Source organism: Triturus cristatus, chromosome 2_2 (genome assembly GCF_964204655.1).
Source record: "Triturus cristatus chromosome 2_2, aTriCri1.1, whole genome shotgun sequence".
NCBI classification, from domain to species: domain Eukaryota; kingdom Metazoa; phylum Chordata; class Amphibia; order Caudata; family Salamandridae; genus Triturus; species Triturus cristatus.
Window position 1 is genome coordinate 633,495,171 of NC_140582.1, and position 20,072 is coordinate 633,515,242.

Here is a 20,072-nt window from a genome sequence, read left to right on the forward strand (position 1 = left end):
GGCAGTCTCACGGTGGTACAGTGGGCCAGAGTAAGTCCTACAAGAGTACAGAATTTTCATGGGAAAAGAAACAAAAATACACCCGAAAGCACATATTATAGTTGAATACTATTGTAAATTAATTGAAACATATATCAAAGTCAAAATTAACATTATTATTTTCTAAGAAAATATTATTTCACTTTGTGTTAAAAAAATTCCTTGAAATTCACTGAAAAAATAAAGGATAAGTGATGTTATAGTTAGGTAAGCAATCAGGTCTATACTTTACATTTTTTTTAAAACCTAGAAATTCACTGAAAAACCTAAAGGGTAAAGGAACGTTATAGTCAGGTATAAACAACAGCTATTTTGTAGCAATTTAACTTCGAAAAACAACTGAAATTCCGCAGTTCTAGTTTACTGAGATAACTGTAACTTGCGCCCCCACAATGCACCTCTTTTCATTAATATCACTAATCACATTACAAATTACATCCTCCGGCATACTAATGTTTAGTTATTCTACAAACCAATGCAGCTTTTACTAAATGGCACAGAATCACATAAAGCATAAATTGCATAAACATATGTGCTTATATAAAATGATTAGAGTGACAAAGCCTTGGCTACAGTCTAGGCACCATTCAGCTTAAATAAAGGAAGTAGCCAGTGTTTACAGATTTAGGTAAACTTTGGGCAAAATAGCATAAAGTGCATAACAGTATCTGTTCCATCAGCAGAACAATCCCAATTATTGTTCCTCTATGGAAGCCTATCACACCGGGCCAGACATTCTTTTGCTGGAAAGGTTCCCAACCTGAATCTTACATATGAAGGAGTAAACCAGTTCCAGATATAGTTAGTCCAAGTACTTCTCGGTCCCGGGTACAGTTTTATAGACGCTGTATTTTGATGTTATACTACCTTTCAGAACTTTAGATATATATTTCTCTATTTTATGGGGCCAGTACCACCTCTTAACAAGATCAATTAAATCAAGACCAACTTGAGTAAGGTGCTTCCAATAAAATTCAACCAATTTCTGCTAACCCTACTTGTATATATAGACATTTCTTCAACTGATTTTAGGTATACTGCAGCACAAGGATTCATGTGCAAGCAGATCCAATGCACTAAATCTTTCAATGCAGCCTGATCTGCTATTGTGGAAATACCCAGTTCAAGGTACAGCGGCATCCGCGGGGTCACAGGGCGTACTGTCAGCAGGGAGCTGAGAACATTTTTCTCTTGTACTTACAACTTTTTGAATCACCGTATCCCCAGGACTTTGCCCAATACAAGGCAGCAGCCATCGCTTTTTCTTCTTAAATTTGCAATATTACACTGAAGGACTGACTGTCCGCTGTTTGTTTGAATGCCAGTATAGCCCAAGAAGTATGTCATAGACAAGTAGTGGCCTTTTCTATTGGACGTGCTAACTTAAAAGCATATACCCAAGTAATTGTCCTGCGTACACATTCTATTTATTATTATTATTATTTAAGCGTATAGTGCGCAACAGCTACCCACATGGGTTTCCCAGGACTTGAAGCAGATAGAGTGCAGCCACAGTATGCATCTAGAACAACCAGGTCTTCATCTGATTTCGAAAAGCAGATAGTCAAGCACACCTTCCAATGGCAAGCAGCAATTCATTCCAGTGCTTGGGGCCCATGTAGGCAAAAGATAGCCCCCCCCATATGGGTCCATTTCACTCTTTGAACCAAGCATAGTGCAAGATCACTAGACCATAGGGCGTGAGCCGGTTGATAGTGTCTCACCATCCCATAAGGATTTCGAGGGCCAGCTCCTGATCTGGCTGTGTGCACACAGCACAGAGCCTTGAAGTGGAATCCTTTTCTCAACCCTCAGCCAGTACAGCTCCCTCAAAAGAGAGGAGGCTGATGCTCTTTTGAACCACTTGCATCCTTCTCATAGAAGATTGTCAGTTCCTAAATAAAGGACATTGCCAAAGTCTAATCTATAAAGGATGAGGCTCTGAAAAAAATTCCCTTTGGGCATGGAAGAAGCCAGAGGTTTTTTTCACAGTAATTTTAACACAGCGAAGCAAGTAGTGGACACTTTCACAACCTGTGGCTTCATGGACAAGGAGTCATCCAAAAGGAAGCCAAGATTCCTCACCTTTTGGACAGGGGCAGGAAAAGCACCCAGGTTTCCAGGCAGATGCTGAGGGCCCCATATTGACTGATATTTTCCTAACATCAAAATCCAGGGCCTCAGGGTTTAAATCCTGAGCGGACGACAAAGTCAGGTCAAAACTTTCAAACAGATGGCAGACTTAGATATCAAATAAGGCCAGACTAATACGACTAAGCGTTAGTGAACCCCTGAAGTAAAGGCAAAATGGGTAAAGGTGGTTTCATAGAGGATAACTGGAAGGTTCGATCACTTAAAAAAGTGCTGCTGCTGAATCGCCCTCAGACCCGTATTCTAGGGAAACACCATGGAACTTGAGGTTTCTTCTGATGAATGGAGTAGGTTTAACAAGCATGACCTTGTTTTTTGTAGTATTTAATCTTGGATCCTTCTTATTGTAGTAACCTACAAAAGCATCCAATTATCAATGAGCTGTATTTTTTATTTGTTGCTGATAACGCATCATCATCTGCACAATGAAGTATCACTACCTTCCTCCGTGCACATACAGATAGACTTTCAACAGATGTTCAACCACATCATTTAAAAATAGACTGAAAAGAGCAGGGCCAATACCCAAAGTTGCCTAACACCATTGCCAATCAGAAAAGTGTCACTAAGCTAATTGCGGGGACCATATTGGACCCTGGATGAGATTTTGGTGTGTAGCCCAACAATACTATGTAAAAGAGGGCTACCAACACCCATTTTCTACAGTGATGACTGCCATTTTTCCTGATTGAAGATGCTGGTTTCCGACTTCAGGTACATATAGATCAGGTATAGGGGACTATTCTTAACAATGGTACACTTGAAAATGATCATGTATTAACAATCTGCTGGGGCCACTGTTCTAATCCTGGACTTGAGGCTGGCCCATCCTTCCGTCAGAATTTTTTTGTTTTCCATCCAGTCCTGCAGTCTTTTAAGTAGTACCTTGCCCAAGATCTTTCCTGCACTTTTCAATGAGGAAATTGGGTGCTAGTTTGAGGGTTTGTTCAGCCATCTTTCTTATGAAGGGGCAGCAAGATAGCTAATCACCATGAGATCACAATCCCATCATTTGGAACAGTGGCCCTAAACACCTTAGTGAGAAGAAGGGCCTAAACTTTGGGCTCCTCTTATTATAAGTTACAAGTTAATAAATTCGGGCCTGGGACTTTGTTCTTTTTCATACTAAGAATAGCTCGTTCCAGTTCTGGAACTAGAATAGTGTAGGAAGCGTCTCAGAGAAATGAGGAAGCTGAGACTTCAGGTTTGTAATAAAGAACAGAAAATGTATTACCATAGCAGAGATCCACGACTGATACAGTTGAAATCAGGCACAGAATGACAAATGCATTTACAGAATTCTAGATTGCAGAATACAGTGAGCTATAATATCCTTACTACCACATTTAAAGGTACACACAAAAGAACAAGAAAATACCACTCTCTACACACCCCCTTTTCTATAATAAAAACAAACATGAACAAAAAAATAAAAGAAAGTGAAATAATTTTTAAAAAAATTTAATAATACACAAAATCATCAGAACGAAAAGGAGCAACACTGATACGAGAACTGCACCTCAATTGTCTACTATCACCGGATCCTCTAATATTATCTGGATCAGCATTTTCATCCATGTTACTGGGATAGGAAATAGCATCACCTTCCCCTCTATCCCCTAAAGAATGAGAAGAACGAGCTATATCATCAAGATTGTGCTCATGAGTGAGATCACCAAGATCAAACCAATTTGTATCCGATTGAGTTTTAATACGGTTATAAATTATCTTTGCTTGTTCATCAGTTAGTTTTATCACAGCATTTCGATTCCACCATCCACGATCCTGTAACAGAACAGCCATTTTGGAAATTTTTATAATTTTGACAGGTTTGGAAAAACTAGATTGTCCCTTACAAACCTTAATAGGTTTTTTGATAAGAACCCAATCACCTGGAGACAAAGAAGTCACTTTAACATGTTTTCTTTTATCATAATTCTCCTTGTACGACTTTTGTTTTTGTTTCACATGTTCTCTCACTTTGTGCAAGTCAACAGAATGAGAATTTGCACTGCCCACTTTATCCTTCAACCAAGATGGACTAAGTAGAGAAATCGGTTTCCTACCCCTCAATAACACATAAGGGGAAACATTAGTGGTAGAATGGGGTGTTGTAATTCCAGACCTTTTGACTCACATACTTGAACACATCCAAACTGTACACTATAGCTGTTTGTACACCTTCTTTCAACAACTTGTTTGCTCTCTCTACAAGACCATTTAAGGATGGACTATACAAAGGTGCCAAAATATGATTAACAGAAACCTCTTCCAGAAAATGTTCTAATTCATTAGATGTAAAACGAGTACCATTGTCGGTCACAATTTCTGAAGGAAGACCTTCAATTAAAAATAGACGTTGTAAAAATGAAATGACCGACACTGAATCTGAATTTCTCACGAAAGAAAAGTACAGCCACTTTGAAAAATAATCAATGATTACAATAAGAAACTTACTATCACTCCCAAGCAGGTTAAAGGGACCAGAAAAATCTGATCCTAACTTCTGCCAAGTACCTGTAGGCCATTCAACTGGACACAAAGGAGTGGTGGATGTGCGCCAATGTTTATCCGTACATAAGCACTCAGGACATTTATCCACAAAAGACTTAACTTGACCATCAATACCGGGCCACCAGAAGATTCCTTAATCTTGTGAACAGTGCTAGAAGTTCCTAAATGTCCCTCATGGGCTAAGGCAATGAATTTGCTTCTCAGACCCTCAGGCGGTACAAATTTGTCTTCCCGAACTAAAATATCATTTACAATGGACAATTCCACAGCAACTTGCGAAAAACATTTGTCTTGAATTGACATACTTCTATCGCATTGCCAACCATGGACTAAAAATCTCTTCACTCTTTCAAGACAAAGATCTTTTCTACCACATTCAATCCATACTTTTTTGGCTAATTTGCTATTTTGTGTCAAATCATTTATGGTGAAAACAACATCACAATCATTGTCCTTGATAGGATCATCCTCTTCCCTCCATTCCAGAGGGATACGTGACAAACAGCCTACCCCGACATTTTTACCACCTGGAATATATTTAATATCAAAGTTAAATTCTTGTAACCTAGCTAGAAGTCTGATAAGTCTAGAAGAAGCTTTGTTAGAACAACTGTCACCAAGCATATACATTAAAGGTGTGTGGTCAGTAAAAAATTGGAATCTGGAGCCCCAAATATACATCTTAAATTTCTCAACAGCCCAACAACACGCTAAGGCCTCCCTCTCGATAGTAATATAGTTAACTTCAGCACTATTCAATGTTCTAGAGGCAAAAGCTACAGTATACTCCTGACCATTATTCATTTGACTCAACACAGCACCTAGGGGCATATTATCAAGCCAGGCAATAAAATTATCGCCGCTTTGGCGCCAGAAAACTGCCGCTAAACGACGATAATGGGCTTGATAATATGCTCTATGGAATTCCAATTGAAGCCCATCTTAGATGTCCTTCACAACTAACCTGGGCTTCAATTGGAATTCCATAGAGCATATTATCAAGCCCATTATCGCCGTTTTAGCGGCAGTTTTCTGCTGGTAAAGTAGGGATAATTTTATCGCCTGGATTGATAATATGCCCTTGACCTTTAGAACTGGCATCCACAGTTACAATGCTAGTTCGACCATGAGAAAAAGCTCTAATGGCTGGTGCCTCCAAAATCAATTATTTAACAGAATCAAATGACTGTTGAGTTTCCTCAGACCAAATGTACTTAGCCTTTTTTTTTAACAAATCTCTGAGTGGTTGCACAATAATAGCATAACTCAGAACAAAGTAAGCATAATAATCGCTAAGTACTAAATATGCTCTTAACGAATCTTTATCATGCGGTCTGGGAGCATCCTTGATAGCGTTAAGTAAAGACAGCTTAGGTTTTATCCCATTAACAGAAATATTATGACCTAAATAGTCGACATCTTGCGTGACAAACTTGCATTTGTTGTTATTTACAGTCATGCTAACAGCTTCTAATTTCTGTAAGACATTTTCAAGTAGGGCATTATGTGACTCTAATGTAGCAGTATGGATTAAAATATCATCCAGGAATGCTTGGATCCGATTAATATGTGTAAACAATTGATCCATTAACCGTTGAAAAACACTAGCAGCGGATGCTAAGCCAAAAGACATCTGCTTGTACATATACATTTTAAAGGGAGTAACAAATATGGTAAGAGCCTGAGAATCTTTAGAGAGGGGAATCTGATGATAAGCTGATCGTAGATCATTTGTGGGGAAATACTTGCTACCACCAAGATTAGCCTGCATTTCTTGAATGCTGGTTAGGGTATATCAATCTACCACTATATTGCGGTTAAGCACCCTTAAATCCACACACAGGTGAATATCACCTGAGCTTTTACGTGCGACTACAGCAGCGGAAACCCATTCAGCATATTCTACAAGTGTTATAATGTCTTGTAAACATAAATCATCTAGCATTTTTTTTTTATCATCTCTAGCAGACAAAGGGACTGGTTTGCATTTTTGAACCACTGAAATTGCATTTTTTTTAAAGTTTAGTGATGTGTTGGAAGCCTTTGATCAAGCCTACTTTGTCACTAAATACACCAGAATATTTGGTGAATACACTTGCAGGTTCTTGTACAACAGATGAAATTGGAAGATCTCCTAAAACCACAGGTTCTGGATGGCCAGGTTTCAAAATAATGCCTAAATTTGCTTGGTCTTGCCATCCTAAAATATCACGAACATTAAGGGCAAAATAGATTTTGGTATAAATTTTTCTACCTTTAAATTTGATGGAAGAGGGGCGTGGCCAAGATGGCGGGGTGAGCGGACGCTTCCTCCCGTAGCTCCTCCGGCCCGGCCAAGCTAAAGCCTTTTTGTTATGCTTTTCTCCCCCCGCTGAGGCTCAGCGCGGGAGAGGAGCGTGGCGGAACATCAGGGGCACACATTGGTGCTGTTTTGGTCCGGATCGCCCCGGGGGAACCCCCCCAAAAGTTCGTCTGAGATCAGGGGACGACGGCGGTGAGCCCGAGGGGCGGAGCGTATTGGAGAGCTGTCCGGGCGCCTCGGTTGGGCCTGGTGCTGAAAGCTGCGGTCTGGAGGGGATCTGGCCCGCCGCTCGACGGTGACTGAAGGAGCCTGGCGGGAAGGGGCCCGACGGTGTGGAGGGCTTGGGACGGGTGCCCCGGCACTCGGACTGGTGACGGCGACACCTGGCACTGCGGAGGCCCTGACCCCTAGCCGAGGTACGGCGGACTCCTTGTTGGGGCCGGATCATCTGGCCCCCTGTGCGTGACTAACGGGGGCCGGTGGTGGAACTTATTTCACGGCGGGGCACCTCGGAGGCCCCGGGGGTGTCGCCGGGCCTAGTCGGTGTGGCTTGCTCCGCCCGGCCGCCATTTTGTCCCCGAAGGAGCAGTGGTGGCGACCTCCGCTGAGCCCTGGATGCTGGCTGCACACGACCTCCCGATATTGCTGTCTTGACTACCGGAGGGATGAGCTGTTGGGACCCCCTCGCTGCGGCCCCCTTGGTTGTCTCACGCTAGCTCTTGCGGCTGACGGTGACCGGGCTCGGCCGCCATTTTGTCACCTGTGACGCAGCGACCTCACTTGTGGGGGATCCCCCGGCCCGAGTGCTTGCCGGCGGCTGAGCATCTCTGGGGCGCCTGGATCGGGGCCCGACTGCGGAGCTGACGATGGCTGGGAAAGGAGGCCCGAAGAAAGGGGACCGTACTCTGCCGGACATGCTTGGCAGGGCCCAGCACTTGCGGGACAGGACACAGCCCTCGCCGGGGCCCTCCCGGGCTCCGGCGGATGTGACTGGAGGGGAGCCACCCGTCACGAGGGCCTTCATGGAGGAACTGTTTAGCTCCCTCAGGGAGGACTTCCAGACACTGAAGCGGGAGGTGGCCAGCGAGGTCCGAGAAGTGCGCAGAGAGGTGGAGGGCCTAGGTGAGCGTGTGGAGGCGGTGGAGACGGAGGGCCAACAGCGAGCGGAGGAGATAGTCCACCTCCAGCAGGACGTTCTTCGCCTCCGGGAACAGTGTGTGGAGCTCCAGGCCCACTCTGAGGACCTCGAGAACAGATCTCGGAGGAACAACATCCGAGTGCGTGGCGTGCCGACTGCGGATGAGGGGTCCGATCTGGGGGGCTATCTGCGGGCCCTGTTCCGAGAAATCCTGGGGGAGGCCGCGGACTTTCCCATCAGCATCGACAGGGCGCATAGGGTTGGCCGCCAGCGCCAGCCATCGGCACCCCCGCCGGACATTCTGGCCTTCCTGCCCGACTTTCCACTAAAGGAGCGTATCATGGCTGAAGCCCGCAGGAAACAGCCCCTGACCTTTCGGGATCGGCCGGTGGCGCTGTACCAGGACCTCTCTGCCATCACTCTACAGAAACGCAGGTCCTTTAGGATTGCCACTGACTTTTTGCGCGAGCATGAGACGCCGTACTCTTGGGGTCACCCCTTCCGCTTGATTTTTCGGTGGAACGGGGTATTGCATCAGCTACGCTCCTTGCAAGACATTTGTGGTGTCCTGGGGCTCACGGCAGCGGAGGAAGAGGGAGCTACGCCGTCGTGGAGGTCCTCGGAGGGACGGAATCGGCGGAGGTCATCGAGGCGGCGCTCAGCGACCAGTGCAGGGCGCCCGGACTCCCCTACCATTAGGGCGGACATGGCAGACGCCCTGAGGGCGGCGGCCGGGGACTCGATCGGCTCCTCTAGCGTGGCCTTGACGGCCTAACATACACTCCGGGGGGAGATGTCTTTAGCTTCTTAACATGCTTGGCACGGGGCGGGGGGGTTGGGGGGGAGCGGGCGGAGGTGAGTGGCTGGACGTCCACTTTGCTATTTTCTACGGACTTGCCCGTTTTGGGGCTTGACTGAGACTATGGGGTGTTTGAGTTTGGGGATGGCTAGTTGCCAAGGTTGTGTTTTGGGTGGGGGAGGGGGTTGTTTTGGGGTTGGGAAGGTCCCGTCCGATGTTGTCTTTGCCCGCTTTGTCTTGGCTTGTCCCGCGCTGCGGCCCCGCGCGCCCCACCCGCTGATTCCCTACCCATTGCATGGCGCTCCCGATCCCTGCGAGGAATGCCGGGCCTAAAGGTAGTGACCCTTAATGTTCAGGGTCTGAATAACCCGGTGAAGCGCAGGGCGATCCTGTCGTTGCTGGAGGGGACGCAGGCGGACATTTGCCTTTTGCAGGAGACACACTTATTGCCCCGAGACTGCCACAGGATGCGCTCTGCTAAGTTCCCCACCCAGTTCTTTTCCTCGGCAGCGAACAAGACGGCAGGGGTAGCCATTCTCCTAGCGAGCTCCTTTCGGGGGGAGGTGTTGCATAAGTGTGCTGAACAGAAGGGGAGGCTCCTTGCGTATCGCATGAGCCTGGGAGGCATAGCATTTACGGTTGGCTCCGTTTATAGCCCAAACGAGCACCAGGAGCGCTTCCTAGACTCCGCGCTGGTGGATGTCACTGCTTCCCCGGACCGACACGTTATCTTGGGCGGAGACCTCAACATTGTCTTTGACTCTGGGATGGACAGATCGGCGCAGCGCTTCCCGCAGACGGGGGAACTGTCCCAGGCTGGGAAGGCCCGAATTGCGGACATGGACTTGCATGATCTCTGGCGCTCCCTGCACCCCACGGATAGGGACTACTCTTTCTTCTCGCACGCACACCGCACTTACTCACGGCTGGACTACCTCCTGGTGAGTGGACCGATGCGTGCCGCTGCCACGGCGGCGGACATCGGGGTCCTGACCCTGTCTGACCACTCTCCAGTTATCGGCGTTTTCCAGTGGCCGGCGGCCTCCCCCTCTCGGGGGGTGTGGCGCCTCCGGGACACACTTCTACACAAAAAATCGGTGGTGCAACGCATCGGGGAGGTCATACAGGACTATCTCACTCACAATAGCAACACTGACACCTCGCAGGCGACACAGTGGGCGGCATTGAAGGCCGTCCTACGGGGGGAATTCATCTCTATCTCTGCAGCCGAGAATAAGGAGCGACAACTGAAGAGGGATGAGTTGACGGCTCAAGTTCGGGAGCTTGAGCAGGTCCACCGCCGTACGGGAGCGCCGAGGGTCTGGAGGCAGTTGAAGGCAGCGAGGAAGCTCCTCTCGGCTCTGGATCTTGATAGGGCGGAGTACGCCGCCTTACGTTTGAAACATGCCTACTACACTGGGGGGGACAGATGTGGCAAGCTCCTAGCACACCGGCTCCGGGTCGCGCAACAGCGCAGCGTCGTGAAAGAATTGGTGGGCGCGGACGGGGGGGTTGTCTCCGGGGACGCGGAAGTAGCGGAGTCTTTCCGCGGCTTCTACGAGGCGCTGTATGCTGAGGAGCCCTCCCCGCCACGGGAGACCGATAGCTATTTGGAGTCGGTGACCCTCCCGGTACTGGACCCGGCTCAGGCTGACCACCTGGAGCGGGACATCCATGTGGAGGAAGTGATTTCAGCTATTGCGCGGCTGAAACATGGCAAGGCCCCGGGCCCGGACGGGTTCACGTCGCTATTCTACAAGACTTTTTGCACGGCCGTGGCCCCTGTCCTTACGCGGCTGTTTAACTCTTTCTCCGCACCGGGAGCCATCCCTCCGGATCTCCTGAGGGCGACGGTCGCGGTAATCCCGAAGCCTGGGAAGGACCGGGCCCTTTGCGGCTCATACCGGCCCATCTCTCTCCTAAATGTCGACCTCAAGTTGTACACGGGGATTCTCGCAGCCAGGCTGGGTCCACACCTCCCCGACCTGGTGGAGGCGGACCAGGCTGGTTTTGTGCCCGGTAGACAGACGGTTGACAACACCAAGAGGGTGACACATGTTCTGGAGAAGGCCTCAAGGATCTCGGGGGAGCGGATGTTGTTGTCCGTTGATGCAGAGAAGGCCTTCGACAGAGTTCACTGGCCGTATCTTGAGCGGGTCCTTAAGAAACTGGGAATCGGCGATAAGTTCCGCACCATGGTATTTAATTGCTATAAGCATCCTTCAGCGTCGGTGCGGGTAAACGGGTGTAGCTCTGGTAGCTTTGCCATCGAGCGCGGCACGCGGCAGGGCTGCCCTCTCTCGCCGCTCCTGTTTGCCCTCTACATGGAGCCGTTTGCTCAGAGGATTCGTGACAATCCGGATGCTGTCGGGGTCCGGATGGGCCAGTACGTCCACACCGTCAGTCTCTATGCGGACGATGTCCTGCTGACTTTGGACGACCCTAGGAGGTCGCTGCCTACTTGCCTCCGAGAGTTGGACGCCTTCGCGGGGGTGGCCGGCTTCAAAATGAATATGAGCAAGTCGATGGCACTGGACGTGTCCCTGGCTGCGGAAACCAGGAGGGATCTTCAACGGCTCTTCCCCATGCAGTGGTCCTCGTCCACGGTGCCGTATCTGGGGATTCTGCTGGCGCCTACACTGTCGGAGATGGTTACGGCCAATTATGCCTCCCTCAGCAGGAAGATCAAGGACGAGCTTGGCCGCTGGAACAAGGGCCTGCTGTCCTGGCTGGGGCGAATCGCGGCGGTCAAAATGACGGTGCTGCCCCAGATACTATATCTTTTCCGGGCCCTTCCACTCCAACCCCCGGTGGGCTGGATACGACAAATGCAGGCTGACATCTCCCGCTTTGTCTGGCAGGGCCGCAGGCCACGCATGAAGAGGGTCCTCTCCACGCTTGCTCCGGAAGCGGGGGGTCTCGGCATTCCGGACCTCCGTAAGTACTTTCAGGCGGCACAGCTCCGCTATCTGGTGGAGTGGAGCAGGTGGGAGTCCGACAAACATTGGCTCTTCCAAGACCAGGCAGTGGCGGGCCGCACCTTACAAGAGGTTCCATTCCTGCGCCGCGCGCACCGCCCCGCTAATCTTTACGCTTCCTTTGTTACGCGGGTCCCCCTGCGTGTGTGGGACGCGGTCTGTGAGGCCCGGGGCCTTACCACCTTCCCTTCGCCGCTCACGCCCATTGCGGGCAACCCGGACTTCTCCCCTGGGATGGAGCCGGGGGTTTTCTCCCACTGGGTGCAGGCGGGCTGCAGGGCACTCTTCCAGATCTATGGCCCGGAAGGAGTGGTTCCTTTTCAGCAACTCCGCCAGGAGTTCGGCCTGACGGAGCTGGACAGATTGCGCTACATGCAAGTTCGGCATTGGGCCCTCCAGCCTCAGGTGCGTGCCGCCGCTGCCCGTCCAATTACACCGTATGAGCGGTGGTTGGCTACTCGGACCTCCGACGCTAAACTGATCACTGATCTGTACAAACACCTACAACCCCCGCCGTTTCACTACTACAATCCGGGGAGGGAGCGTTGGCACAGGGAATTGGGTAGGACACTCAGCCACAAGGAATGGGACAAAATTGCGTATCGGGCGCGGCACTCTGCATACCACACGGGCCTTACGGAAACCTTCACTAAAGTGTCCACATACTGGTACTACACCCCGGAGAGACTGTATGAAATGCATAGACACACTGACAAGGGGTGCTGGCGGAGCTGCGGGCAGGAAGGTACCCTTACACACATCCTATGGGATTGCCCAGTGCTGACCGCCTACTGGAAGGAAGTTCTGGACGAGGTGGATGAGCACTTTGGCATAGAGCTGCCGCGCCTCCCGGCGTATGTCCTGCTGGGCCTCCCCAATGACCTAATGTACCCACTGAAGTCCCGCAGGGGTAGGCAGATTGCGATAGCGCTGGGGTCTGCGGTTCAGAACATTCTGATCCACTGGCGCACATCCACCGCCCCCTCCATCACCGGTTGGTTGCACAGACTCTGGCATGTGCTGGGGATGGAGAAGCTGTCGCTTACGGTTGCGGGGGAGATAGGCCAATTTGAGGAGCTATGGCAACCCTTTCTAGCGCTGCTGTCCACTGAATTCCGGGAGCTCACCTGCCCGAGGTATCTTAGGCTTCTCAGGCTGCGGCCGCCGGTGACCCCGGCGGACTAGCTTACATGTGAGATGGGGACCCCCGGCGGGGGGGGGGGGGCTGTGCGGGGCTTCCTGGTTAGGGCTACTTTGCTGCGGGACCATAGGACGGGGGGAGGGGGGAGTGTTGTTGTTTTTGTACTGGGAGGATGGGGGATGGGAGGGGGGGACTGTGTTCTGTTGAGGGGTTGATTGGGGGGGGTTTTATTGCTCTGCTTTTGGGTGTCGGATACGCGCGTGGGATTCCACAGCTTGTAATTCTAGCGTTCATTTACTGTGTTCTTCCCTCTGAGCCAACGCTTCACCTATTGCCAACCCTCTGGAGATGCATCCCTTCTTCTTTGACTGTATTCCACGTATCCTGCCTCCTGTCCCCCTCCCCCATGGTTTGTTTTGTCTCAATAAAAACGTTTTAAACATAAATTTGATGGAATCTGAAAAATAACCAGACATGATAATATCATATTCCCCAAAAGCTTTAGGATTGACATCAGTAGGTTTGAGTAGACCTTTAGACCAGAATCTTTTGAAGGTCTTTTCATCTATAGTATCGTGATTGGGGAACCTGAATCAGCCATAACGTTGATATTAATAGGTCCTATTAATACGTTACATATGGGACCTTTACATCTTTTAGTATCACTACGTAAAGTGTTAATTTCAATAGTAGACAACATATTATTCATAGCCTCACAAAGAGCATCTTCTTCAACATTAAAAAAATTAACTTTGCTTTTATGTTTAACTGATCTACAAACAGTATAAAAGTGTCTGACTTTTTTGCAAGTATTACACCTCTTACCTTGTGCGGGACAATTCACATTGTTGTCCATATGATACTTAGATCCACATCTGTAACAAGAACGTTTTCTTTCAACATTAATACTTGGTTTAGGTTTGGTAGAGACAACATTTACATCTGGTTCGTTAGAATTACTAGTAGAAACGACATGCAGAACATCAGAACTACCAGAAGAATTACTATCAGAATCTTGGGTTCAAATTTTTGAGGAAACTACTGAACGTTCAATACTTCTTACAATATCCATTACCTCTTCAAGGGAAGGATTCTTACATGTTAAGATACGTTCCTGTATCTTTTTGTTATTACAATTGGAAACTAATTGGTCACGCAATGATATGTCTAAATTAGTACCAAATTGACATTCAGATGCCAAAACACACAACACCACGAAATAATCTTCAATCGATTCATCTTGTGTTTGTTTACGTTTAAAGAACATATGATGCTCAACCATAACAAATGGTTCATCAACATAATGTTTACCTAATCTTGCTAATGCTTCAGAAAAAACATTCCATGTTTCATCAGGAGGTGGGGCTGGAACAACCGGCAAATTGTCAAATACACCTTGACCTGCACTACCTAAATGGTTGAACAAAGGTGCTCTTTTTCTTGACGCAGAATATTTGGTAGCATCAATTGCCTCCAAATAATTGTCAAAAATTCTATACCATTTGTGCCAAGGAGTGAAAGGTTTACCTGGGTTTTGTAAAGAGGGAGGTGGTTGCATAACAATGATAGATGAAGAAGACATAACGCTTTGAACTAGCAGTAATAACGTGTAGGTCCGATAGTAATATGAGAAACAAACACCAGGTAAGATTATTAATGTACAAGCTGCAACAGAAAATGAATAATTAGAAATAGAAAATAAAATATTGTCACCGTAGTAAATGAGAACGATGAGTAGTGGAAGGAATAAACAGCAGAAGTTCACAGTTCGTGTGCTTATCACGGATGAAATGATCGAGTAAAGCTGGCCACCAAAACGTGACTGACGCGATGACTTAATCACATGGAGGGCGTCTTTAACGTGATGACAACAACATGTGATGATCCGGTAGTGTTGAGAATCTCTTTGGAGGAAACTAGGCTGACGTCAGGATAAACAATGAAGAATGGTGAAGGAGCTGGAAACGCGAGCCAAGGAACGAAGGCGATTTCAAAGGAAAACAAAAGAGTAACGGTGGGATGTAACAGATAAGGTAAACACCAACTCTTATGCTCAGGAAACAATTAGATTGTACCCAAACACTCGCCAAGTGCCAAATAATGCGTAGAGACTCTGTGAACTCAGCAGTACCTTTCAGTAGAAGCACAAAGTCAGCATCAGTGCTAGATTGCCATCAGAAATAATTGTAGTGAAATAGGAATTAAAAATCCAAGGAACAATCCTAAATCTGTGGAAAGACGGTATCTTGAAACGAAAGGGCGAAGTGCTTTTCAGTGCTAAGTGCTTTTCACAGTGCAGCAGAATAATCCTTAGTGAAGATGTAGTAAAGTCCGGTTGGTGGGTCCGCAGAAGAATAAAAATCGTCGCCAATAAATGTAGGAAGCGTCTCAGAGAAATGAAGAAGCTGAGACTTCAGGTTTGTAATAAAGAACAGAAAGCTTTATTACCATAGCAGAGACCCACAACTGATCCAGTTGAAATCAGGTACAGAATGACAAATGCATTTACAGAATTCTAGATTGCAGAATACAGTGAGCTATAACATTCTTATTACCACATTTAAAGGAACACACAAACGAACAAGAAAATACCACTCTCTACAAATAGCTATCACTAATTGTTTACCTGAACACTTCACTGAACTGGGAGGTTCGTTATTTAACATATGTTACCACTTGCGGGAGAATATAAGTGCTTTTAAATAACTCATCCATTCCTGAATGCCTATTTGGCAATGCCCACTGCTCCTTCTACCTTTTCCCACATCTGAAACAATCTTCCAAAATATATCTGTGTGCTTCTTTCCTGAGGCTTCCGTTAATTATGCCCACTACCTATTTTAGGATTAAATTTTTTGCTTTTTATTTGCTTTTTATATTTTTTCTAAGCTGATGCACAACACTACATTTGTTAGGGAAAGATGTTGAGCAATTAATGTGCTTGACACTTTGGCCCTAATTGCAAGTCTGGCAGTCCGCTAGGAAACCGTCATTCCCTCAAGGTGGCGTGACAGTCAGGAAGTCACAATATTACAAGTTTCCTCTCCTCCGGAAATTACATGGAGCTTCTTACTCAATTTAAACCCTGGAGGAGAAGAAACAAAGGGGGCCTTACAGGGCCCCCTGTGCCACCTATGCTTGTGGATGCACACTGGAGGCATAACATGTGCCCCCCTGTGTGCATTCACAGCAGTCTCTGCATGGTTTGGACTTTCAAGTCCATGCCATGCAGGAACCCTGTGAGGCGTTCCCATTGTGGTGCCTTTTAAAAAGCCTCTGCCTTTGAATGAAGCACCACGCTGGAACCACACCACCTGCCTACTAGACTACTTCAAAATTGTAATCTGGCGGGCGGCGGCGGCCTTCGGCGGAGCAGTGGAGTGGCAGTTTGCACCACTGCTCTGCCGTAAGTCGATCCCAACGGACGAGACAGGACGCTTGCCTGCTCTGCGCCCTGACTTCATTACCGACTGTCAATCGGCATACCCGTGATTCCAACAGACGAGACAGGACGCTTGCCTGCTCCGCTTGATAATTTCCTCCCGGTTTTCTTCCCGTTTGAGATCTACACGACTTCTGGAGACAGGACGTTTGTCTGCTCCCCACTTCCCTGATATTCATTACCGATAGAAAACGTGGATGATCAGAATTAATTTCCTTCACGGGGGTCCCCCCGTTTGGAAGAATCCTTGCTGCACAGTACACTCTGGTTACTGTCTGAATCCTTAAAGAGATACACACGCCCCCTTGAGTTGTATGGGCTTTTTTAGGCTGTCCTCATTGCCCCTGTCCTGATGAAGACCCGCATTGACTAATATAGTAATGCTCCCTGGGTTGAAACGTCGACACATTCGCTGGACCAGTTGAAAGACTCTGTGTCAAGTCCAATTCATTTATTCTACAGAGCTATTCAAACATCTGTTCCTTACTGGCCTCTTGTAAAAAGACAATTTTATGAAATCTCACTTTGTATATATTGCACACCTTCACCACAGCACTGAGCACCAGATTCACCTTGTCACGAATCACAGCGCCTTTTTATAATTTCTTTGACAGCCATACAAATGAATGTGGGTATTTATAAATGACGCAATTTATAAAACTTCTGTAATACCCTTTATGGTCTCCATGTGTGTTGTTTTTGATTAAACTGTTTTCCATATAAGTAAACCGATGATTGCCCTGATGGTTTAAAGAGATAATCTATACCCGGCAGAACCAATTGTTTACCTTTACATTTACATTTTTATGTAAGTCGTAATCAGGCCCTTAATTTTTAACATCTAAGCACTCTAGATCAAAAGTGGTCAAACGAACTACAATTCTCTCTGGATGGGTCATAGTAATTTTATACAATCCAACATATCCTGAAAGAATTCAATGATTGTATTGCCTTCAACTTCTACCAAAATTGTGCCACGATATCTAACACTATGGGATTAAGTAGATAGATTTCTTTATGGTACTTGTTATAGTTCCAACAGACTGATTTCCTATTGTTTGATGGGGTAATATCAAGCGGGTAGTTTACAAAATCACCTCCTTGAAACTCAGACTGTCCCTCGCTGCTTAAAATCAAACGGGCTAACATTGGGTAGTGATCACATTCTACCCTTGGTCAGACTTCCAAATCAATAGCATTTCCCTAAACATCTTTAAAAAATGGTCAGTTAGTCCTTGGTCTCTTAATTTTAGGTATTGCAGGCTGTAGAATCTGAAGTAATGTGGCTGTTTAGAAAGCACATGCCTAGTTTTATCTAAAATAATACAAAAGCTTTGTTCTTTTTACTAAGCTGCTTGCAGTTCAGAAACCATTTAGGAATTCTACAACTCTGCTCTTCCTCAATGACCTTGCCACTAACTATTTGACTGGAGGGGAATATGTTTAAATTGCCACAAATAAACAACAGGTGTCCCTCATAAAACACACTGTTAGCTCTGAAGCATGCCAGCTATTCTTTCAATACATGCCAGATAGCCTGAAACTCAGGTATCTAATGAGGGAAAATATAAATGTTGAGAATATCTATGCTAACATGCTCCTGGACAACATCTGTGACCTCACATGAGAGATATTAGAATGATAACGCCTCACATCAACTAGCTGTGACTTACAAATTAACCTGCAAGAAACCCAGGTTAAAAGACCCCTTAGGTCGACGTTTCCTTGATCTTAGTGCTGGTTTGCAGAACTCCATGTACCCATCTATAGCATTCTCCATTAAAGCCTATGTTTCTTAAAACAGCAGATCTACTATTGCTTCATAAACTCACCCAATCCCATCATTCATTTTACGATTGAGACCCGCAAAACAAATTATGTACAAAAGTGTGCTTCACCTCTAAATGGCAAACCCCAGACTGCATATTCGCATTTCCAAAGTTCAGCAGATTGCCAAATATTCAGTCCATCCTGACATGGTCATGTTGACCTCCCTTACTTGCCAGGACTGCAGCTAACCACCCCCAATCTTGTTCAGCCCTTCCATTGGTGCAACTACTCTCCTTTTTAGGGACAACAACATCTTCAGTGAAACTCTTCTACAATAAGCAGGTTTTCAAAGTTGTTATTATAGGCAGTTCTCTTCCCCTTATGGACAATATTCTTTGGTATTGGAGTACCGTTATTCATATGCTCCTTTTCCCCCAAGAGATACAGCAGTTTGCAAAAATGTCAATCCTACTTTTGGTTCATCATATAGGGGCCTTGAATCAATACACATGATAAGAAGACCCTCCAGCTGGTCTAAAATCAACCTGGTTATCTTGTAGGAGCAGTGGCAGCTCCTCAAGGGAGTGCTGCTGGGTGGTGAGGCGGGGAAGGGGCAGGGTGGGGGATAGTAAACTCCGGAATTGGGCCGAACGGAGTTGAGTAAAGAAAGAAATAAATTCAACGAATTACATAGTGCCCTGTATCGCTGATTTGGCGTTGCAGCGCACGCAATGTAATTCGTTGTATTTATTTATTTCTTTACTCAACTTTGTTTGGCCCAATTCCTGAGTTTACTACCCCCCACCCTGCCCCTCCTCTTGCTCACCGCCCACAGCACTCCCTTGAGGAGCCGCCACTGTGTAGGAGGCATACTTAATAAAGCTGTTTTTATTTTGTTTAACATGCCCTTGGTTCACTAATATTATGTCCTGAGAAGTCATCAAACGTAGGAGAGGGTATGTCATAGAAGACTGATAAGAGATGTGATTTATTCAACTGTTTGGCTATGGACACATTGGAAAATAGGTTGACAAATTCTCAGTGGCTTGAAACTCTCTTGCTTGCTATTCCTAACAGCTAATCTATTTCTGTTTATCCAATCGCAGGCCAGAGGCCCCTATAGTCTTATCAACGGAGAAGTAGTTGGCTAATGGGTTTAACAACTGAATCTGGTTTGCATAGCTTCTCCCAATGGTTAAGTTCAACTCAATGGGAATTTTCCTCCCGCAGTAGAGGAGCCAGGCCTTGTTCTCCTAAGGTTTCCTCTGTGACTGTCAACACTGTCCGTGATATCACACATGGACTTTTTGCACTAAACACGATTCTCGATCTTCTGCCTCCTTTTTCCGAGGGGAGCTAGACTTCTAGCCTCAGTTGTTTTTGAATCACTTTGCTTGTTATTTTGAGTGTTCGTACACTTAAAGGATTTGAAGATAGGGAAAACCAACTAGGGCATATTATCATCAGTAGTTTTCCCAGTAATTTCATCCAGGGGATTAGGCTCTTTCATCATGGGAACTTGTTCCCGGAAAACAATTCTTTTGGGAGTAAATCATCACAACCTTCCACTTTCCTGTGTGTATTTCTTTTCCTTCTCTGCAAATTTCTTGCTTAACTTCTATTCCATCCTACGTGACGTGCCGCTGATGAGTAACAATGGTTAATCAGAACCTTATCGGAGCCTTAGCTAACAAAATGTTGACTAGCTTTGCAGCGTTACTTATAGTTTTGTTCTTAATGAGAGCATCCAAAATTGTTGTAAGCAAGGATATAATATGATCAGCCCCACTCAGCATTT